Source organism: Poecilia reticulata, linkage group LG21, assembly GCF_000633615.1.
Source record: "Poecilia reticulata strain Guanapo linkage group LG21, Guppy_female_1.0+MT, whole genome shotgun sequence".
Classification (NCBI taxonomy): domain Eukaryota; kingdom Metazoa; phylum Chordata; class Actinopteri; order Cyprinodontiformes; family Poeciliidae; genus Poecilia; species Poecilia reticulata.
The window spans coordinates 18,697,793-18,722,484 of record NC_024351.1 but is presented as its reverse complement, the minus strand read 5'-3'; the positions used below and the strand labels follow the sequence as shown (position 1 = coordinate 18,722,484).

General features: G+C 39.0%; 1 long non-coding RNA gene across 1 annotated transcript in view; it reads left to right on the top strand.

The window, feature by feature from the left end:
• LOC103457819 (uncharacterized) overlaps positions 1-7,382 on the top strand; it is a 15,441-nt gene extending 8,059 nt beyond the window's left edge. Inside the window, exon 3 of the long non-coding RNA XR_532480.1 lies at positions 7,185-7,382. This is a non-coding gene — a long non-coding RNA (uncharacterized LOC103457819). The remainder of the gene's footprint in view (positions 1-7,184) is intronic.
• The last annotated feature ends 17,310 nt before the right edge of the window (positions 7,383-24,692 follow it).

Sequence of the window (24,692 nt, the reverse complement as noted above, 5' to 3'; positions counted from 1 at the left end):
ATCACACAGAAACTCAAAAATAAACACATAGAAACACGGATCATGACAGATTTTTTCTTGCTTCTAATCCTGCAATGAACTAGACAGTTCTGATTTTGTTTGCAAGCTCCTTCGTGTACTGAATATGCTGTTCTTGTTTGGATTCATGTTTTAATCATAGTACATATATATTTTTCAATATTTCTTACTGTGTAAAAATGTGTGTTTTTTTCACAAACATTAAATATCTACAGAAAACTATGGTGGTGTTCACGTCATGCTCTTCAGATGGAACGGACTTTTTCATTTAAGTCGGACGTGATCACAGCTAATTCTAATCACTTTTAATATTCAGTATTTATAAAAGTTAAAAAGAAAAAGTGTAAATACCAATCAATTTTTGACTGAAAATATTGGGTCTGCTAGAAACCATAAGAGGAAACCAGATTTTACTCTTCACCATCATCATAGTCAGTCTGAGGGTACGTTGAAATATTCCACCAAAAGAAAGTTAAAATTTAAAAAAGGCCTAGCCAGAGTTAAGGTGGAAGGTCGTATGAAGAGGAGCTCTGGACACGAAACGCTCTCCCAGTCTGACAGACTGGAGGAAATTTTGATAAAGCAAACAATACCAAGTCAACATGTAGGAGGCTGCAAAATACCAGAAGGTGGTTTATTAAATCATTAGCTTAGTTGTACAACCACAACATTGCACCTTTTTTAAGTTTTCTATTGTTCCTTTGAACAAGATTTGTTTTTCTCGGTTGAATTGGATATTATACAAGTTACATTATAAAAAGGTGGAAAAAGTTGTTTTAAATTCAGATACGTTATTTATTTTTTTTACATCATGAAAGCAATTCACAGCTTCTGAGAGCCGCTGTAGGAAGCATCAACGCTACGACAGCGCTTTAATTTCTTCTGTCAGCCAGTCCAGATGGCAAATCAGAGACCCTGTAAGAAGACATTAACTTTAACAACACTACCGCACGCGGCTACGAGCTATTGTGCATCACCAGTTGGTGCATTAACAGCCCTGAATCACGCGGAGCGATATCAGTCTCCGAGTGGTCTTCAAAACAGAGCACGTCGTTTTTAATGGGATCCTGGGGGCCCCGGCGCTATCAAAGATCGGGGCTGCGCCGTGGAGCACCCATTTCTGTGGGGGGAAAAAAAATAAATAAAAAAATAATGAGGTCACTCGGTGTATAATGAGGCAAGTGATGTTGTGGAGTGTTGTGAGACGCCAGGGATTTCAGGCTCTCCTCGACATCAATTTGTCAAAGCAGGTTTCGCGTTGCGGTCTCCCTCCGCGTGCTTCCACTGTCCCGCTCTACTCCTCTTACCGTCTTTAACGCGCTCTAATTTTGTCGTGTCATCAGTACCGGCAGGGTGTGACAACCCGCTGCTTTTAATCATTCTCAATCAGGGGGGACTGTCTCTTTCTCTCCCTCTCTCTTGCTCCATCTTTTTTTTTTTTTTACCGTTCTGCCTCTCTCCTTTCCGCCGCACCCCCACCGGCTAGAGACAGACAAAATGGAGAAGAATGAAACATGTGAGTAACCTTTACAAGGACGGCAGTGAGGATGGGCTGTCTGGCTGGAAAGCACTTTAGGAAAAGAAAACCGCTGGTGCGGTTAATACAGAAAAGAAGAAGAAGAAGAAGAAGAAGAGGGGAAGCGAAAATATATGAAAGGGGAGGTGGAGGGGGGGCCCTGAAAGCCGAATATGATGACTTCTATATTTAGCTTCTGGAGCTTCGTGATGAGGGCCTCCAATGCTAAGACAGCGTGCTCTTCCAGCTAAAGGGATTTCACTGAAAATACACGCGCGTGTATACGCATGGATCTGCACGTGCGCCTGTGTTTATTAAGGCCGGAGATTACACTGAGCACTGCTGCCGACATGAAGAGAGGAAGTGGAGGAGGAGGAGGAGTCATTTAGCTGCAGGAGCTGTGTCGTCCTTAATTACACAGCAAACAACTAAAGGCCTTTTGCCTCGTAGCCTAAATGCTTATGTATTTTTCCTGAAGGGGTATTATGTATTCTAATTCTAATAATTAGGACTTCCAAGGACCAATTTTATGGTGCATATTTTCAGTTTCTTATTATTCACCCAGGACAGTCTTTTTTTCCCCCCAGTACTTATCTGTGCACAGAAACAGAGAAAAATCCAAATAGCAGATGCACAGAGCCGGATATAACATGCAAGCAACAGAGAAGGAAGAATGTGGATCATTGGGCTGCAGTCGACCCTAGTGACCAACCCCCTGGTGGCTGAAGAAGGACATTGCAACTCTTTGGAAACCTTATACAATAAGTCAGTAGTAGCTATGTACGACTGAGTATTAGGGCCACTGTAGATAGAAAAGCAGGAGTAAATTTACGCCAGAAACTCAGAAATTTTTAAATGAATCTATAAAAAAATTCCAGAAAAAAAGAAAAGAAAAATCTTAGAAATGTCAGAGTTTTGAACATCAAAAATTTGCATAAGAAAAAAAATTACATCTGTAGTTTTGAGATCTCAGACTTTCTAGAGCAGGGGTCCCCAAACTACGGCCAGCCTCCGCATTTGGTCCTGCCCTCTGAACAATACCAGAGAGCATTCAGATTTTTTTTTCATTTACCGTATTTTCCGGACTATACGCCGTTTATATGTGGATTTTTCTTCAACCACCAGGGGGCTGTTTAGCAGGAAGTGAATTATTGGAAGTCTGGTTACTTACACGCCAACATTGAGCCCACAAGCGGCAAAAAGAGTAAAAAACAGATCAGATGTCTTTAGAAAGTTTATTTGTAAAGGGGGAAAGGCCCAGAGAAGAGACAGGAGAATGGATTTATCCCGGCGCAGTAGGTGAGTCCCACATTACAAGCCCTCTCTGCGTATTATGCGGCGACCGGCTTCTAATGAGGCAATGAAGCTTCAAACTGCTTTGCCACATAGAGGCCAAGCAGGCTGTGGATATAAGCAACACCTCGGGTGTTAATGTCTGTCATCACTCCCAGATGGAACTGTCTCGTTGCAGAGAAACAAGCTCAGGGCTCCCGTTAGTCATTATCGTGAGTTAAAATGTTCACGAAAGTAAAATGTTAGTTTCTGTGGCGTTTCTGTATATTATTTCGAAGGGATATATATAAACGTTACCATAGCGACCAGAGTCAGAGCGTTTGGGTAGTGGTTGAGAGGAGATGAGTAGAGCTTGTGAGTCTTAAGTCTGGTTTAGACTGAAAGATTTAAGAATTGTCTGCCGATTATCCAAACCTCTGTGACCACAGAGCTGATAAAAGTACAACAGGTTTCCAGTCAAGAACATCCCGATTCCAGAGGATAATTCAGTAAAACCCCCAACATAGCGGGAATTTAGAATAACCAAACACGGATGACGATGCAGAAGCAATAGTRATAGTTTGTGGACTCATTTTAAGAGATAAAAGACGTAACGAAAAGAAAAGGCGGTGGATAAAAGACGAGGGGAGCAGCCGCTCTATTTGCTGCACTATGATTTGGAGGTGAATATGTTTTTTCRTAGTTRACATTTTTAACTGAATAAACATAATAATGACCTTTAGATTTAATAATAAACATTTCCACATATCATCTCCGATATCTACCGGACTCTCAGTTGCGCGGTATGTCAGCTGTTTGGGATTCCCTTCTGTTCTCACGTCACTGCGCTTTCTGATTGGCTACCTGTCACATTCAACAGGTTGTGTTCTCGTTCAGGGAAAACCCCACATGCTGCATAAAAGGGTCAAGACAACCCAAATAGGGCATATTCAGGATTTAGTAGGAACACCAACATGCAGAAGCCTTATCTGACTGTTCATCCAGCCTCCCCTTCTCCCCCCCGCAACAAACTTTCCACGTCTTGACCGGTCCACGGTAATAAAGAGGTTTGGGGACCACTGATTTAGCACATGCTAGCAGCAGACACGAAGGATCAGCACTTTTACTGTTACAGTTACCGTTCGGAAACTACCGTAATCAGTTCTGTTAAATCTAATCTTGGCAACTTTTTCTTTTTCAACCCTAATAAATGTGATATTCAATTGACCTGTTATGCTGCAGCGTTGTGGAAAACCTGGAGCGGCAGAGATATCTGCGGTTTATATGTGTATGTTTACTGGTTAAAAAAAAAAAAACTTTGGGGTTGTGGCTTATAGTCCAGTGCGGCTCATAGTTTGGAAAATACGGACTATAATCCTTCCTGGATTTTTTCTGTGAAGAACCCAGAGAGGGTTATTTGGTTATTATATATTTCATTAATTAATAGGGTTATTTATTTCCTGACTTGTTCTGTGAAGAACCCAGAGAGGGTTATTTGATTGTGCTTTCTGGAAAACAATATATTTTTACATTTAGGCACTCCTGCAATCGTCACACTTTTTCTCTTACAAACTGACTCCAGACCCCCACCAGAGAAGGGAAAAGTTATGTGGCCTTCATAGGAAAAAGTTTGGGGACCCCTGTTCTAGAGTTTAACAAGTAAAAAAAAATTTCAACTTTTGAAATTTCCACATTTTCTCTAGAAAATTTTAGATATTAATCTCAAAAGTTGGGATTTTTGATGGAAATAAACTTTATATATATAAAATGACAGTTCTTGACATTTTATATATATATAATCTACAACAGCCTTAATAATACAATAGCTTTGTTATAGAAGATGTAAGTAAATGAAAAATAAAGAAAAACAGTTTGGAAAACCAAATATCTACCCTTTTCCTGTAAGCTAGCTCTAGCACAGCTAGCCTCTACAGAAAGTTAGAAAACTATGGTGTTGAATGTAGAACTGTTGGAATTTAAAAAAAATGTTTTGCCATGTCACAATTGTATTTAAGATATGATTACTGCAGTGACATTTTAAACATTTTAGAATTAGCAATGCTAAGGATGTTACTTTAAAGCTATTTGTGAAACTCAACATAGTAGTTTGTCACCTATAGAACATGCTATGCCTCACTTTTCCATTTATTCTGCTATTATATCATAAATAAGCTAAACTACCCTGTCACTGGTAAAGCATGTATTTATTTGGTGTTAACAGAGAACAACCAAAATCAAAGCACAGCTGCCATACACATCCTTATGTTACGTTATGTGACGCGGCGACTGACCATCTAATATTAAGAGTACGTCTTCTAAAAACAGATGTATTCTCTCTATGGTGTGTGTGAGTTTCTTGTGAGCTGGATGTTCAAAAATATCTGCAGAAACAGAAGCTGACATATGATGAAGATATGTTTTTTGATAAACTGAAAACACTTACAAAGCTTGGGAAAACAGTGCAACTAGGGTGACAGGCGCAGGCGATGTAATGGAGAACCTAGCAAGGAACAGTAAGGACTGATGAGTGTATAACGAGGAAAATGACAAAGCAACCAGGATAACTAATCAGGGGCAAATGGGTTGCAGCTGAGGCAGATGCATGCAGAGGAAAATCAGGTGAAAGACAGCAGCTGTGAAGGGGAGAAATTCTCTTTATGAATAATTGACAAAGAGAATTGGACTGGGACTTACAGAAATGGTAAAACAAGGAAGAAGAATAATACTGATCAAAGGGAACAAGATCCTAAAAGCACAAGGACACGAACTAACAAATAAATAATCTAACACAAAGATGGGAAGGATTCAAATAAACTTCAAGGAAAGGATCAAAACTCTAACCCAAATGAAACCCAAATCTCACCTACCTGAGGATCATAGCTTCTGCATTTCAATGAAAATACATTATATTATTCATCTTAACACTAGAAGGTGTTCAAAGTTAAACATCTGGCTCAACTATGTGAGGTTGAACCCCCCTTCCAACTTGAATGTCCAGAATTGGACAAAAATCAATCGACCTCCTTCGTGTTTACAATGTCTATTCCATCTTTCTCATCTACTCAGATACGCATGAAAAATACAGCATTTATTGTACTCCATGAGCAATTTAAAAACATACTACCATTACTTAGTGTACTTTGCTAGTTATTATTATTGCAATTTGTTCATAAATTCAGTGGGGGATACGTGGCCTTTGTTCACATTATAAGCAAATCTAAAACTTTCAGATCATAATTTAATAAACGAAACATAACCATGGACTCCCCTATTGCATTTTTGTCCTTTCACATCACATAAGTCATTCAAAGCATCTATGCTGGGACAGCAGAAACAAAAGGATGTGGCTGAAACTTTCAGCATTCATTAGAGCGATGTGTGTGTGTGTGTGTGTGTGTGTATATAAGGGGACGAGGGTTTTTTTGTATCTTTTTCTCATGTGTCAATGGCGATTCAGGGAAACCATATGGAGAAGCCGGTTGCCTCAATATGCCAGGATAGTTTTGCTCAACATGAAGCATTGCTCAAGATGGTATCCTAAACGCATAATTGACTTTATTAAATCAAGAATGCATTTGCAACCAAAGTAGACAGGTCACTTTGATGGAATCGGAGCGCGTGTTTGTTCTGTCCTTGAAACAGAGAAATTATTTGCATGTGTGTGTGTGTGAATGTAGGTGTGTGTTTATTACATGGAGTTTCAAAGCTGTTGGACTCAAGAGAAGCCCAAGAGCAGCAAAGGGCAGGTGTTTCTCTTGTGTGTGACTGAGTCGTGTGTCACAGTCCTTGTGTAAGCTTTCTACATACATCCAGTGCTTCAAATACAAGAAAACTTGAACTCTATCTCTATTTATGTGATTCTGTTGATCAACCCATTTCTCAGATTAGACAGAAATGGGTTGCTTAGAGACTTCTACTGAAATTGGCAACTGTTCTTCAAAAGCACCCACGAATCCACCCTTCAGCTGCCTTCTGTGCTCTGCATCATATTACGACACATATAAGCATACATTGTTATTTTTATCCTTCATTTTGCTTACTCTAAAGTTTGTATATTTATACCAAATGTTTGCACACAGTGAGCTTTTGATACTTAAGTCAGATTCAGCTTTTTTTGCAGACAAACTTGGCCCAATAAAGCTGATTCTGATTCTAATTTACCATCAAACTTATTCTGCAATTTTCTTTATGAAACGGCTGGGTTGTTATTGTTTCTGGAGCCACTGACAGTTCTTGACATGGGCAATGTGCTTGATCTCCCAACACTGTGGATATGCCATAGGGTTGGCACGAATGTTGTGGAAGACAAACAGCCATGTCAGCTGCACCATAAAGATGTTTTTCATTGCTAATTTGCATGTCTTATCAACGGGGACAGGATGCCCCGCTGTTTGATGCAGGTTCCCCAGCTGGCTGCTACGATGGTGTGGAAAAACGAGAAAAGGCAAGAGACAGGAAAGATTCATCTGTCGAGGAGAAGTTGGATATATCTACAGACGTCTAACGTCGAATCTGAGACACTTTCCGTCTCATGACTGTTCAAAAAAAATTTTTTAAAATATAACTTAACACCATGTCTTTGAAATCTGTGTTGTATGGTTAGGAGAAAAGTGTCAAGATTATAGCTAGGATTCAGGACGGAGAACACTGGGAGCCCAAGAACAAACACTGCAGCCTGATACGACCCATGTTGCCATGGTGATGTCATAGGCTAGATCTACCACTGCCCATAATACTTGGCCCTAACAGATCTCTAGGACTAAGGGATGTGTTAGGGATGTGTTCTAGCCAATTAATCATTTGGCCCAATTGGTTTCCAGAAATCAATTGGCTCAATTGAACAGAAGCCAACTGAGCAATGATAAATACTGTCAGATTTGATACGGTATTAAAATCCATGGCAACTCTTGATTTTGACTGATAAAAACACATTAATTCATTTTCAGTTCTTTGTTCAGCATTCACTGGCTATAAAATGACTAAACTTACAATAAATGTATATGTTTTACAGAAAAGAATGCCATAGAATTTTAAGTCTTATGTAATATAAAAATGGGGAACGTCTTTAAACTAACTGTACCTATTTGTGGTCCATTTAGCCGTAAGAATGCTCTATTGACTGGACACAACTATAAGTTTGTCCAAATGTTCCTGTGCTCATATTGCTCATATTGACGTTTAAAGTATAAGAGTAATAATGTCTAAGAGTTTTTAATTTCCAAAAGCTAGACACAACAGTATTTTTAACACGTGAAAGTAGTTAAAAAAAATAAAAAAAATCATTTTAACCCAACCATCTGAGGACGCAGGGATTTGCAAATTCCCGCCACCTCATTTGTTGCGGTCAGGGCACTTCACTGCTGTCCCAATTCAGTCTTGTTCTTCATTTTGCTTGAATGATGAGAACATTCCCATTAGTTCCCACTGAGCCTGTGAATGGCAACTGAAGGTAAATAAAAGATCTAGATTGTGAAATAATGAGTCCGCCAGTCGCTGCCTGCGAGCCAGCTGCTGCTGTCAGCAGGTTCTGAATCACTGTGAAAAGCAGTGGAACGGCGGCATAATGAGAGTTATTAAAATTGCTATAAAGATTACCAACATGGCCCCCTGCCAGACACTTCTCCTGAAGAACTGAGATTGGCAGATATGCATCTGACACATCGGTTCATTACACCCAAGATATAAAATCATTTAGAACATTAATAAAGTCTTATAGTCTGGGTGCACACCCCCCACCCAGCGGTGAATGACAAGGAACCTGTCAGTCCTTGGACTGATGGGAATGTTACGAAAGATTTGTCTTTGTTTGTCAGAGTGGTAGAAAAGACCGCCGTTCCTGTAACAGGTTCATGTTTATAGTCCAGGCACATTTTTCATTTCAAGCTGCTACATAATTCATCGCTGAGAATTTGAAAATTTCACAGGGCTCAGAGATAAAAATCACTGCCAGCACAGGATTATCCATTCCGCATTTAAAGTTTTCCATGCAACCGGTGCTGTGAAAACCTTCGACTGTTTATGCTAAGCCAATGATATACAGTCTATCCAGCCAATAAAACAGTGAGTGCAAGCAGAGGAGTTGACTACAAAGAGCCTTAAGGAGCCTGGATACGTGTGGACACTTTTATCTGCTTACCCAGTCAAAGACTTCATCCAGGAATATATTTTTTTAAGAGGTTGATGTTGCGGCTCAGGCTGAAATTTAAAAGTGCTCCTTGTGTAAACATGAGCGCATTCTTATTCATAAATTTACAAAAGATTTCAGGAAGGTTTAAAATGCTCACCATTCTAAAATAATAGCCTAAGTCATTCTTTTTATTGTTGTTGTCACCTAAATTACTTTTTGGAAAAAATGACTTGGTAATGAAGGTGATGAAATTACTATTGTGCTAAAAACAAAATAAAACAAAAATCAATAAAATTGTTTTCAAATTAATGGGTTTTTTCCCCCCAGAGAATAGAAATTCATAAAACGCCACATCTACTTTAGGAGACGGTGACCAGTACACAACTTCTTTTTAAAATAATAGCATCATAATGCCACAATAAAAATTATGTACACACAGCCTTTTGTCTTTTCTTTTTTTCATGGACATTGTTATAGAACCACAAACAAATTGGGGCTTTTTTAAGGGAGTTTTTGAAGACAACACAACAGATCTCATGTTGGGGCGTTGTGAAGGACCCAACACACGAACAAGGCTGGCAGAATCATGTTTCTCAAGATTTAACAAAAAATGAACAAAAATAAACAGAGAAGTAAAAAAATCCACTGAGTTAGAGTGGCCATTCAAAGACAGTCAACAATGTCCGTGTGTTTTGCAATTACTTTCCTGTTTGCAGTGAGATTTTCTGGGTAAATTGAGAGAGATACTCTTGTCAGACCCGTGAGAGTTGGCGACTCTGAGGTTGGAAATTGTAAACCTTTTACTTGTAGCAGATTTTTTTTTCGTGGGCATTAGATAACAGCTTTTTTCATTTGCTAAGACAAACTGAAACAACAAGGCCAAAAGAAGCTTAATAAATACCCTGAATGAAGAAATTCCCTGTATGAACAGAAAAAGTTGTTTATTTTCCTCCCACTTCTTCAGCTGTAATTACCAAGAAATATTAGTTAAGAACACAACAAATATTTGCTTGGCAGTAGTAGACGTTGCAACTTTCCCCCCAACCTCCTGCTTGGCTACAAACATATCTGGCATTACTTACAGTATATCCTCACTCTTCTTATTTTATTAAATTTCCACAAGACATATCCTCAAGGGCTGGACAGCAGATTGCAGAGATAATTAACTGTACAAAAAAAAAAAACATTTTCCATTCCTTAGTTGTGTGGCTCTGAGTTAGATTTTAATGACTCTCCCCCACTCAGATGTGCTGTCTGATCTGAACCGAAGAGTCCATTTGAAATTGCAGAACGGAGGATTAGGTTCATGCCTCTTGAGTCTGCGTCGTAGCATCAAGAAGGAAGTAGTGTCTTAGCTGTAACTTACAGGAAGCTGATTACAAGCAGGTACGCTTGTTTGCATACTACATGAATTTGTGCTGCAGCCTGCTTTGGCGACGATGAAATCAGGTGGTTTCTAGATTAAAGGAGTTTCGGAACCGAGCGCTTTCGTTTTGTTCGGTCTCAATTTAGCCTGGATAGTAAATATGCCTCCCCGAGCGTGTGGTGGTTTGTAAATACATGTGGACACGCGGGAACACACGGGCGCCCGTGTGTCTGGGCCGAGCCCCTGACTCCATGGGCACCAGACCAGAGTTATTGAGAGCGGTTAATGAGAGAGCTGGCAGAGTTATTAGCTGATCACTGTAAGTCAGTGATCAGTGTTAGGGGAGGTTAAGGTCGCACACATCTCGTACAACCTCGTTGGAGCCAGGAGTTTGGTCTCAGGGAAGCTTGTTAGATTTAAATATGGCTGTCTGGAGTGAACGGCGGAGCGAGATGGATGCAGAATCGTATTGCAGTGATGTTAAATTTCATACGGCCATAAATGTCTGTGAGAGTGTGTGAGTGCGTGTGTGTGTGTATGTTTATAGGCAGTGCCTGTCTTTTTAATGGTGTGCATTAAGTGAAAAATGTCAGTATGTTTTTGCCTAATCACCACTTCACATTTATATTTGATTAACCTTTGTAACAAAATGGTTTTGTGAAAATGCATTTTGATGTTAAGCTTTGACAATGGACACTTACAATCCAAGTTTGCCACAACATTATGACCAGTGGTTGCAGAAGGGACTGAATAACTAGCTACATTTACACCTGGCAGATGCACTTTGCATGCTCTGTCTCTCCAGCTGATGGTTGCTCAGCATGAAAAAAATCCGGTCTTCATGAACAGCGGTTGTGAAGCGCCCAAACGCAGGCGAGAGACAAGATTTTAATGAATAATAATAAAGAAATGAAGCAAGATAACAACATGCTGATGAGAATCCCACAAGAAGCAAACCTGGGAAAGAACACGAAGGGAACCAGGAGACTCCAACAGACGATTTAAAAGGAATCAGAGGCAGACATGCTGATAAAGCTGATAACTGGAACAATGAGTGGTTAAGTCTAATTGACTGACTGTGCTGCACCTGTTAGAAAGAAAGAAGCAAGCGACAAGGCAGTGGAACTAATGAGAAAGCAAGCAACACGAACGCACAAGGGAAACACAAAGTTCAGGGGGAAACTAAAGCAAGAACTAAACAGCCACAACAAAGACGACTAAAACAGCCTATATAAGGTAAAGTCCTATAGATCATCGTATGGATATATTCAGGCGGGTCAAACAGAGTTCAGATCTGATGCCTGGACAGCTGGATCACAGCATCTTCTAAAATCCATTCGCTGTGCAAATATCTCCAAATTGCAAAGTAAGAATGGACTAAGCGAGGCCCATCGACAGAAACTAGACCGCATTAGAAGACATGGATGTATGTCTGATATGACACATGTAAACAAACTGCTTTCAATCTGCAGTATGTCTATATGAATTGTGAATTAGATTAATGTTGATTTTTGTTTAGTTTGTTTGCTGAGAAGCTGAATATTTCATAATAAGTTCTGTTCCCTCAATGACCTGAATGTAAACTAAGGGATATGCATGGAGTTGAATATGTCCTCGGTTATTATGTAAAAACCAATTCTTCTTTCAGACATGATGTAACACAACAATGAATCATGGAGATTATGATAACCCAATGTTGAGGAATGTGCTCTGCTATAAAATAATAGAGTCCGTATTTTCCATACAAGGCTCACCTAAAAACCTTCAATTTCCTCAAAAGCCGACAGTGCGCCTTATAATCCTGTGCGCCTTATATATGGACCAATATTGAGTCACAACAGGTCTAGCAACTACAGTAAGCAGCCGCCGACTTCATTTTCCMCCGTAGAAGAASAAGTGCGCGGTGCATGCTGGGATAGTTGTCACAACGCTGGTTTGTTAATAAAGTTTGATAATACATTTAAAGAGGGGGGCGGGGGAAGAGAGACAGAGACTGCGGCGGCAGCGTGTCGGTTACCCAGACCAACCAAAGCAGTTGGGCACAATATCGCAACACCGTGAGTGAAACAACGACAAATGTGGATGTGTAACAATAGAGTACAGAACAAATTGGCAACCCAAACTGAAGCGTATGCGCCTTATATATGAAAAAGGTTTTAAAATAGGTCATTCATTGAAGGTGCGGCTTATAGTGCGGAAAATACGGTATACCTTATTGTTTCTTATTTGTTCCCCAAAAATATCTCTGAGATCTGCCTTTTTTCATTGTTTTGTCCTTGGTTTTTATTCGGTTTAACGCACTCTGCTTATCACCTTATAAGAATCTAATAGTTTTTGCCGTGAAGCCATTTATGCTGGGAAAATGTCAACTTTCTTCACGTAATAGGCATTAAAATATTATTTTCTTTTTATAATTTACTGTAGCCAACATGCACAGGACCTTTCAAAAGTATTCATGACCAGTGAATACAGATGAAATCAGGTTTAACCAGAAGGAAAAATGATAAATTACATTTTTTAAATAAATAAAATCTGTATCTGCAGCTGTTTAGATAAAGGCATGATGTTTTGGTTCTATTAGCAAGATTTAGTTACATTTTTATTATTATTAAGTGCAGCAATTTCTCTCTTTATGTTTGTTTGTTGTTTTTTTTATGTGATTTTTGTTTGTTTTGTACGTTACTGCCTAAATATTTTTGCAATTTTTTTTTCCCTCACACAAAATGCTCCACAAACGAAACCTGTGTGTTAGTGAGGGAGAAAAGGCAAAATGATGGGCATTTTAAAAAATGACAGTCCGAAAACCAGACAGAAAATGAGGGTCGGTCTCCGCAATAAATAACTTAATTTACAACAATGTAGATGTGCTTCAGTGGACACGGTTCACGGAAGAACAGGAGAAATTGACATTTTTACAACCTTCTGACCTCTTGGCTCAGGCGAGAGTTATTTACTTGGTGTGCGTACCCCACTGTTTGCTCTCCACATTCTCAGGCAATCTTTCTTACTCAATATAGCATTTGTAAATTGCCATTTATTTTCCCTCTCCCCGGCCCCGCTCCTCCTCTCCACAGTCCATCAGAGTGAGCCAATCCAGAAGAAGCAGGATAATGAATTACATAACAAAAGCTTCAATGTAATTGGTCTCCTTATCTGACTCTGCGTGTGCCCTTGGGTACAGGGACACTTTGAACAGGGAGAGGCAGACTGTCAGCGGATGGGAGAGACTCAGACTCGGGTGAAGATTGGAGAGGAAACAAACTGAAATGAAAAAAAAAGGGAACATGGGTTAAAAAAAAAAAGTGACAGTACACATTTGACATTTAGGATGATTGTTTTGAGTCTCCCCAAAGCTCACGTGGCACGTTCCTTTCATAGTTCACATTTTGAAAGAGGTAATCTCTATTAAAATTTCCTGAATGCAGAATATCGCATTCAAAACGTGATAAAAGGCAGCTTTATTCACACACACGCACACACACACACACTGCAAAGATGAAAAGAGTGAAAATGTCGCCTGCAACTGATGTAGTTAGACTTCAAACAGTGGAAACGGTCTCTGTTCTCCTAAGAAACTAAGAAAAATAGTAATAAGTCATTGCCTGTAACTCAGCCGAGATGTTTACAGAACATGGGATTCATACTGGGTCACAATGACCTTCTTATCTAGGACTGATTAGGAAGGACTGAATTTATTGCAAGTTTGCAAAATCGGTTGAGTATCCCTTGTGAGAGCGTGGGACTGAAGTGAAACCCAAGACCTGGGATTCTTTAAAATACCAGACCAAGACTATCAGGTCCACATTTCAATTTGACTACAATATTAATTAAAATCATCAAACTTATCTTAAGCAGCTATTGTCCCTTTAACAAAACGGCAACAGAAACAACAACTTCCTCAGAGCAATGCTCAGAAAGGCTCATAGTTACTCAGAGAGCATTCTAGTTGCTTCTAGCTTCTTGAAATAATTCTAACTAATTAAGGTCATACTGTTAAAATTATTCATACTCTGGGCAAATTTAGATTTGCAATTTGTCTTCATTCAACTGAGGAGTTTGAGTCTGATTGGAAATCACACAGCAGTCACAAAAAACACAACAAAAACTGAAATTAAATGTATTTATACTATTCCTAATATGATGAAAAAGTAGAACCAAATATGAAAGTTTTAATGCCATTACATCAGTCAAAGTCTTCTGATAATTGCTGTGCTGTAAGAGCTGTTGTCTTGCAGCACGAAGGTTCTGGGTTCGATTCCCAGCCCCGGTCTTTCTGCATGGAGTTTGCATGTTCTCCCTGTGCATGCGTGGGTTTTTTCCAGATACTCCGGTTTCCTCCCACAGTCCAAAAACATGACTGTTAGGTTAATTGGCCTCTCCAAATTGTCCCTAGGTGTGAGTGTGTGTGTGCATGGTTGTGTGTCCTGTGTGTCTCTGTGTTGCCCTGTGACAGACTGGCGACCTGTCCAGGGTGACCCCGCCTCTCGCCCGGAACGTTAGCTGAAGATGGGCACCAGCAACCCTCCCGACCCCACTGAGGGACAAGGGTGAAAGAAAATGGATGGATGGATGGATTCAAGTTAGGACTCTGGCAGGGCCACACAAAAATGTTATGTCCTGGTAAAAGAATGCAAGTTTATTTCTACAGCTCAATTCATAGACGAAGTTTCAGAGGAAATAAAAAAAATACATTAAGATAACACAAATCTTAAAGCTATGCTTTAAAACAAATAACTGAATGAAATATTTAAAAGCATAGCTAAAAACATATAATTTGAATTGACATCGAACGCACACTTCAGTCTGACATCAGCAAACAGTTCATTAGTGAGACTTCAAGCCAAGTAAAGTCAAATTTATTCATAAGCACTTTTAAAACAGCAAGACTGACCAAAGTGCTGGTCATTAATTTTAATGGTAAATTTAAAGGATTATTGAATTATAAAGCACTTTGATCAACGTCTGTTGTCTTTTTGTGGTAAATAAATTGACATTGCAGCATTTTATCCAGTCAGAACATTTTCAGTTTCAGTTGCTTTAAATTGATAACGTTAGCTAAAGCAGGAGTCCATGCGACTGGTTCTTAGTCTTCTTCCTTTACTATGTGAATTTCTTCAGTTTTCTAAAATCTCACTGTATGAAGAGTTCACACTCATAGAAACTGACTTCTAAAATATACGAGCTGTCACTTTAGGACTTTATGTCTTTCGGTAGGGCAAATTTTGTTATGCTTACTGTGGCAGAGAACTCTCTGGGAGACCTCTGCCATTTAATCTGAAGTTCAAGCTTGCTGTGTTAACATTAAAAGGTTTGGCATAGAGGTCACAGAGAGACTTTTTTTCAAATTTGGATGCACTGTAACATCTTATAAAAAGAAAAAGAAATTATTTCTTCTGCCCCCTTTCAGTTTCTGAGCCACATCAAGGTCCCTTCCTTTATATTGTTTCTTTTCTGCAGGTAAATGGAAGGAAAAAAAAACTCATTCATTGCAAATGTCAAAGTGACATGCAGCAGATAATTTTACATTTGCATAATAGTAAACATGTTTTAACTTTATAGGAGCTTAGCAGGGGTGGGATTGAAGGGGATGGGATTTTATTACCACCTGCAGGCAAATTCATTGTACGACAGGGAGTGTGTAGGAGATGCGGAGCAGGGGTCGGGCTTGGAACCCGTGATAACCGCTTGCCGTTCTGTTTTTTTTTTTTTTTTTTTCTTGTCTAGAAACATGATGGAATGTAATTTTAAAGTCATTTCCACAGGTCACAAAAAAGTGTATAAAAGATGGGCCAAGGTATTTTATTTCCAAAAATGTCCAAACAACAAAGTTATTTGGCCTTCAAACTTTACAACACCTTACAATAGCTGTGGAAACAGAGAGAAAATCTCACTAAACATGAAACTGAATGTGCATTAAAGTGTTTTATGATTATTTATTTTTTCGTACTTGACCCACATAACTTAGTAGTCTGATGCTAGACCAGGTTCACACTTACAGAGTTTTAAATTATTTAAGCATCCTGGAGCTGGAAAAAATGTAAGGTCCATATTTTCTCACCTGTGGAAGACACAAAACCAGGATGAAATGCAGCAAAAAAAAAAAAGAGCAGGTAGAGGCAGTGTGAGTCTTTAGGGAATGGACAGCTGCCGTTCACAGTTAAATACTTTTTACACAACTTACATAATCATCTGGTTTCAAATGTATGCAAACTTCTACAGATGTGTCTGTAGTCAGATCAGAAGCTGATGCATCTGTACATGGTCAGAAAGGGGCCTGCATGATACCATAAAATCTATCTTTGTAGTTTCTGACTGACTGAGATTTGGGGTATTGGGTATACTCCTTGATGCGTGCTCTGCATCAATGATTTAAAAGCAAATTCTGAGTGGAAAAAAACCAAAAGCAAAGTAAGATACTGCAGAGATAGGAATCCCTGCTGCATTCCAATAGAGACAGTGGAATCACAAGCTGAAACTGCATAGACTTTCCAGTAATTAAAAAACATTGACGCTCAAAGCCCAATTTATTTGGAGCGCACGTGCAAAAATCAATACGCTGATTTGAAAAGTCTGTCTTCTAAGAGATTTTGCCATAAATGGGAGGAAAAGCCTCACTGTGGGAGTATGATTCCTATAGCCTACTGCTCACCTCCTCTTAAGACAGGAATATTAAAAAAGCATAAAAAACGAAAAAAATGTTACCAAAGAATATTAGTTGTATTTTAAGATCCTGAATAATAGAAAGGAACTAGCATTTTATTAGCTTAGCAAAGGGCGAAACGCAGATTTTGCACCTGTTCTCTTCACAGTGTGGCAGATCTATACACAAATAAATGCAAGTCCACTTGGCAGAATTGGTGCTTACATAAAAATTCAACAATTAGTTGTTTGCACAGGAGTGGCTCTACTGAAGGAAGCTACTATCTTTTTCCAGCTAGCTTAAATACCGCTATCCCTACGCCTTGTTTCCTAAGGGAAGCTTCATTGTCGGCTCGTTTGGGGGAATCCCAATGCGTTCCCATTCCAGCAGAAACACTAACGTCGTCCCGCCAATGTGTGTTGGGTTTTCCCAGACGCCCTACGGGTGGAAACTCATTTCGGCCTCTTGTGTCTGCTATCTTGTTCTATTGGTTGCTACAGAGAGCTCATGACCGTAGATAAGGACAGGAACGTAGATCAACTGGAACATTGAGAGTGTCGCCTTTCAGATCAGCTTTTTCTTCACCATAACAAACAAGCACAGCAAGCGAAACATTAATTCAGCTATCAATCTCCAGTTACATTTTGTCCCCCAATCGTGAACAAGATCCTGAAATACTAATGCTCCCCCACTTGGGGCAGGACCGGTTTTTGTTTCATTGAAACGAGGTTTGGTTTGGGCAAACAGTGATTTTAATTGAAGAAAAATTGGTGCAGAAATATGGATTTAATTCAATGTATCTTTAATAGCTCCTTAAAGGTTGTTTTTTTCAAGAGGTACAAACAAGCTTCCTTGCTAATTCTAATTTTTTAAATACAACTGTATACACTTTTTATTGTGGGTTCTTCGTGCTTGTTTTTTCCAGCAAGCAGTTAAATTAAATATTTTTCTTTTTTTTATAGCGTGATTATATTGCTGCAATAAAAGCTGAATACAATTTAATGCTTTTCTTTCCCCCCTCCACATCTTCTCCAAGCATGCCAAGGAGCATGGAGGGTGCTGAATTAAACATGTAAGTAATTTTTCTATAACATTCACAACCGTTTAGCCATGTTGTGGGTTTGTAAGCGGCTTCTTGCTAATTTATAGCATTTTTTCGAGCGGAAATTAAAAGCTAATCAATTCTTTTTCATTTAGTCATGAACCCTCCTCGCGCATTCAGAGAGGAAAAGCCATTGACGGCACCGCGACGCGCAGTTTGAAAGAAAGGCATGGCTGCATTTTCTCAGAGCCTTTTTAAGCAAAGCCTTGGCTTGTCATCCTCAGCATAAACCAACTTAAAGTTGATGAGCTGTTGAAAAAATGACTGTACTCTCTGCTCAGCTACACGATTGGTCATGGTGGCTTCCAGGTCTATATTTATTCAGAGAGAGAATACAATTGATATCATAATGGTGCTCAACAAGGTTTTTTTTTTTTTTTTTGGCAACAAGCGCTTTTGAAGAATCACGTAACACCCAAAGGAAAGCTACTTGTGTTCATGTTAATATATTTAACTCTGTGTTAGTCTGGACAGATTTGCATTACAACTCATCAGTAAAGACGTGCAAGTTCAGCTTCAGGTCACAGATTCAAACTCAATTAATACATGTTCCCCCTATTTAAAATTCTGAACTAATTTCACTTTGCATTCATTCATTTTGCATGAGATAAAGTCTTTTAAAGTGTTTTTGGACTTTTGTAGATAATAATATCAGCTGGCACTTTATTTGCGTCATTAAGAAGTTTTTCCAATCTCGGCTCTGGCAGCTTATTTTAGATTTATTTCACTGGCAGACGTTGCCCACGTAGGCTGCAGTAACAACATTGCTGGGTTCTTATCTAATCTGATGATTCACATATTTTTCTGATTTTGTTTCATGAATGAAAAAAAAAGAAAGAAATACCAACTGAAATGCAGGACGTTTTAATCAGTCAGTGTCTTGCACAGTTTAAGTGAGGCGATTATTTTTTAAGCGCATTATCTGACAAGACGTCCACTTATAAAAACCAAACACAGTCTCTGTGCTGGGTTTTAGTTGGACTTAACGCCTTTCCTAATGTGTTTATGTCACTCTATGCAACAATTAACTCAAAGATTTTCTTTTTGTTTTTTGATCAGCTCTCATATGTCTCATTTCCTAGGAGTAAACAGACAAAATGGCTACCAGAACACAAATGAATGGAATAAAGCTGCAATAAAATCTTCAGGAAATGACGCACAGTTTAAATTATATGTGAGATTTAATCATTTTTAGATTTGATCCAATAAAAATCAAAAATAAAAAAACATTAAAAAAGCAAGCAAATTTGGACAACTGAGGTTTACTTTGTCAGAATGAATAAAAAAGTCAGAACTCTGACTTCAGGAAACACAAGTTTCAGAACTAACATTCCAGAGTAACATGTTGGATTTAAATATTTACTTATGTAGCTGATTTAAATCATAATTCTAAAAGTAAAGTCAGATTTTATTTATTTTAGTGGACTTTTATCCTCGTATGAAATTTACTGACTTGAGGTTGTAACCTTGACGCAGTGGAGATGTTTGAAAAGACACATCTAAAGTCACATGTTTTAACCATGTGCTTTACGTACACAGCTAATGCACGCATCCTGCCACAAGAGTAAAATATCCAAACAGTTTTTTGCAAATTACTTTTGATATTTGCCCTTAATATCTCTACGTTTTACAGGCATTCCTCCCAATAGAATGTTTAATGTCACTGCAGTCTGAGAAGTCAGTCAGGTAAATAAAAAATCAGCCATTTAAAGTTCAAAATTCTCATCTGCTCATCGGCACTTGCTGGTGCGGAACGCTGCTCTCATCGCTCAACAAGTTTACAATCTCCAAGCTATTCTCCGTGAATGACTTGAAAACTGCATAAAAAAAATAAAGAGTGACTCAAAAGTCATGCAATTAAATTGCAGGTCAGCCCAGAAGAAAGAAGGTGAAACAGAAACCTGAGAAGTGAACACCTCAGGTGAAATATGGAGGAGTAAGATAAATAAATACATTTTTAAAAAGTAAGAGCGGAGAGAAGCAGACGACAAAAAATAAAAAATAGAGATGTGAAGAGGAAGTGGGGTTTGAATGATAAAGGGGAAAGCATCACTGAGAGGTGGATTGAAAAATGCTGGCTGTATGAAGACAGACTGGGAAAAAAAAAGATAAGGTGGAGACTCAAGTCTGCTCTCTGTGGTGTGGTTAAGATTAGCAAAAAAAAAAAAAAAAAAAGAGGAGCACCAAAGATTCAGACGGAGGCATGGTCTGAGCTGTAAAATCTGATAATACTTAAATGGCACTAAGTGGATTACTATCATTTCCTCTGCTTCTGACGATAAATGCAAGACATCGCGTCCAGAATGGCAATTAGCTGCTTGACGGGCAGCTTCTTGTCTTTTGGGAGTCGTCTCCTTTTTGCTCTCGCTGTAGTACACCTGTAGAGCGTCACGCACGCTACAAATCAGAGGCCGCGCTGTAATTTGGCTCTGCTTAGAGTGACTCTGACTGCTTGGCAGGCATGTATGACACAGAGCAAAAATGCCATCCAATTTCCTTTTTCGCTGCGGGAAAAAGGCTCCTTAATATCAAACATCTCTCTGAGCCTGTCAAAACAGATTGCTCAGACACAAGCAAGGGCATCCTTCATTCCACAGAGAGGTTCGGAAGAACATACGGAGATGTAGAGACAGACAGCTCTCATGAAACCTTCCTTCGGTGATAAAGCTCATCCCTCGTCGGAGAGGGCGCCGAGAAATTGACACATAACTTCACCGTGTGTGTCAGCGTCTCTCATTTCCTGATTTATTAACCCTCACACAGAACTCAACTAGACAGACGAGCAAAAAGCAAGTCGCTTTTGAGAGCTTTTTCTTTTTTTTTATGATAATTTTTATTGATGTTAACAAATTACACGTGTATGCGGACCAACATGCAACTCCGGGCCTCACATTTTGCTGATGACATCAAAAAGCAATCGCAAATTGGCACTCGGAGCATACCTGTCGCCGTGGCAGCTGCGTGGGCTGATTATAATCACACAATCAGCCGGGGCTCATGGGAAATAAGAATGAGCTTTCCCCAGAAACGGAAAAGAAAAGGGCCGACTGAGTCAGGAGAGCGGTGGGGGGAAAAAAACAGGGAGAAGGGCAGATGAAGGCAAAGAGTCGGAGCAGAAACAATGGGTGAGAGGGAAAAAATTGTCTATAGCGACGAAAACCAGATATACGACTTAGTGAGTTTGGTCACCAGGCTGACAGAACGAGCATTTGTTTGCAAACAGTGCTATGTAGCAACAATCAAGCCGACTGAAGTTATCCTTGTAAGCAGTTTAATCCCTAGAGAGCTTTTACTGGCGCGATGTAACTTTAATCTTCACTATAGTACTTTTGTGCCTCCTCGGGCACGAAAGCGCCTGGAAAGGCACGTTAAAACGTAAACACAAACAGACTTGACATATTTATTTTCTTCAGCACAAAGACACTAAATTCTTTGCTGTAAGACGAAAACATCATCTACTAGATTATCCCTGAGAGGTTAGAGATAAACGGTGGCAGTTTAACACACAATCAGGAGCCAGGAATCTGTTTGAGCATTTAGCGATCCCAAAGGTGTGCGAGTTTGCAAATGTCCAAATTAGTCCAGATTTGCTGCTCTGCATATTAAAAAAAAAAAAATCACACTGCCAGCACCGTAGTGCAAACTCAACATATGAACTCGGCTGAAAAAGATCTGCTCTGTAGCATTCACACTGACCAAGTGTGAATGAAGTAGATCGCTTTACATGGATCATGTTTAACTACAACTGTAAGTGCATCTTACATGTTACCATAGTGACAATGATGTTACGTAATGTTTCATTGACCATGGGTGTGCTCAACTCTTCCTTTGTAAGAGGCCATTGCAAGCTGCCAGCTCCCTCAAATGCTTACACCATTTGCAAATTTTGCACAGATTTGCAATATTCACAGGTCATCACAACTTTTCTGCAAATTTGACCAATCAATAAAGGTGATTGGTCTAATTTGGCCTAATTTGACTTTCTGTTTCGTGACGTCTCTTGAATGCCAAACAAGATAAAAAGCATGTGTGGCGCTAAACAGGCAAGTGGTATTTGAGATACGAAACAACTTCAACATCCTCTATGCATTTTGGATTCTTTGCCCTAATGCCATTGTTTTGTGTGTCTCCTGTTTGCTGTCATTTATTGTTTTCCCTTTGGTCTTTGGCAAATCTCTTAAGTTGGATTTGGGGACTCTGAGGGTTGAACCTTCATCTTCAGATCATCCTTAAAATTTTCAGGATGATTCAAATCAATATTGTCCTGTCTGATGTTCTGGAAGTAATTCTTCACTATTAGCAGTAGTTTTCAGGCTTTTGTCATACTGGAAAAGCAGGTGTTGAACAAGAACTAGTTTAGCAGCTGGATTGTTTGACCTTCCTTTCAAAAATATTTGCATTTCCTACGTTCACTAAGAGTCATTCCACCTTGACAAACTTCCAGTTTGAGGTGTACCTCATGTTTCTGTATGGTATGGACGGGTAATTGTCCTCGCCTCCATTACTCCAAACATAGACATCGCTCTGTGGTCAACAAATTCTCATTTTGTCTCATCCGCCTGAACGATATGCTTAAAATATTCAAAATCCGTCCTTAGCTTGGCTTAGTCCTGCTTGAAAGTGTCTCTTCTGCAGAAGTGGTGTTTGGTTTGTTCACCATTCTTGCAGTGTACTGCTGTGCAGAGCTCTAGCGATTGTCTGCAAGGTCATTCGTTAGTGTCTTGTCTGGAGTCTTTAGAGACATCTCTCAATTGTTTCTTTTCAGGACCTTTAAAATGTTTCTCTTTCTTGCTTTTCCAGGGTCATCTTGTGCTTGTGTTGCTCTCTTTGAATTACTTGGTGATACTTCTCTCTACCAGTTCTTGAAATTTAAAAATACTGCAGTAGCTATATTTGTCCTCCTTCTTCCCCGTGAGCATCAAAAATGATGTTTCTAATTGACAACTCCAACAAGTAACGAAGTTCTTATATTACGTGTAAATTGCTTTTTTTTTTTTTTTTTAAAGAAACGTTTTAACAGTAGGTTTTGCTACTGCTAATTGTTCTGTAAAAGTTCTTGCAGGGGCAGAATTTGGAGACTGGATTTTGCTAAATCATTTCGCTCTCGCGTATGAAATTAAATAACAGGTCCAACTACAGCTACAGACCTAACTTTACTAGGTTAACCAGCTTGAACTGATTGGCTAATAAATATGATTCTGATTCACATTTGTAGCTCATCAGTGATAAACTAAAAGCACATTCACACACAGAAAGCGCACTCATTTTTCTACACTGACAGGTCAGAAGGTAATTGCACCAAACTCGCTACCCAGACTTTCTCTAATTTAAACAAATGTCACACAAGCACAATATATTCAGCTGTAACCGCAGAGCTGACCGAGTGAAATGTCATGAATTAAAAAGAGTCGGCATGAAAACCATTTTAAATCACGTTGAAAATGGAAACTTGGCACATCTTCATACAATTACTGCAGGGGGAAAAAAAACTAGCATAAAAAAATCTGTTTTAGTCACCATAGCTGTTCATTTGAAACTGAATCCACGTTGTGCATTTTGCATAAGTCTGTGAGGAATCCATCAATCTGCTTCCAAACTGTCACTGTGATTGTTTGCAAGAATCTGCCTTAGCACATCGTGCAGCTTTAATTAAACAGCTTAAAGTCTCAAATCCTTTCCAGTTTCTCAGTTGCCTCAGTCCACATATTTTCTTCTTTTAGCTGATTTTCTTCTTTCCAGATTCTAATGAAAATATGGCCACCACATCCAGAACTGGGAAGCAGAATGTTTTCTAAACTATATATCTTTTTACAATTTATCAATCATAAATAAAAAGGAAAATTGTTCTGAGAACTAAGGTGCTTAAGTTCAAGACCTCAAAGCTGAAGGATTCAAACTGATTCTCCTTCAGGAAATGTACTTTCTACAACTTTTAGCTGGTATTGAAGTAGAAAAATTTCAGTTTTTATAATTATTATTTCCATTATTTTATTTATTTTAAACGTTTCTGGTCTGAGTGAATTAAAATGTGCATGCTACGGACTATGCACTCCTGCATTTTTTCGTCACATAGACCACTTCCGGTGCACAGGCAACAGTATGTTAGCAATGGCTGCTCCGTCTACTGCAGGACTATTAATAATGCTTAGAAAATTATTCAGACATCCTCAAACGCTCCAACAATGACCAAGGATTTAAGCTGGATGTATCAAGCCTCATAAAACCTTCAAAGGTAAGGCCCCATATGTCTGTCGTAGCTAATAGGGACATTCTTACAAAGATGTTATGCAAACGATAAGTGAAAGCTGCCATCTTCACAGACAGGCAGAAGAGAGAAGCACAGAGGGGTTTGGAGAACCATCCACTTTAAACATAAGAAAACTTATGTTTAAAGTAGAATTATTTCACTAATAGACAAAATTACAGACAATATCTGACTGCCTGTCATTTGTGTTTGTAGAGAAACCGGAGCACCCGGAGAAAACTTTTGTTTAAAACAATATTAGTTGATTTTACTAACAGAGCAAATTACAGTGTCTGTCACTTGTGTTTTTAGAGACACTGGAGCACCCGCAGAAAATTTATATTGAAAGTAGGATTACTTAATTTTACTAATAAAGAAAATTACAGACAATATCTATCTATCGATCA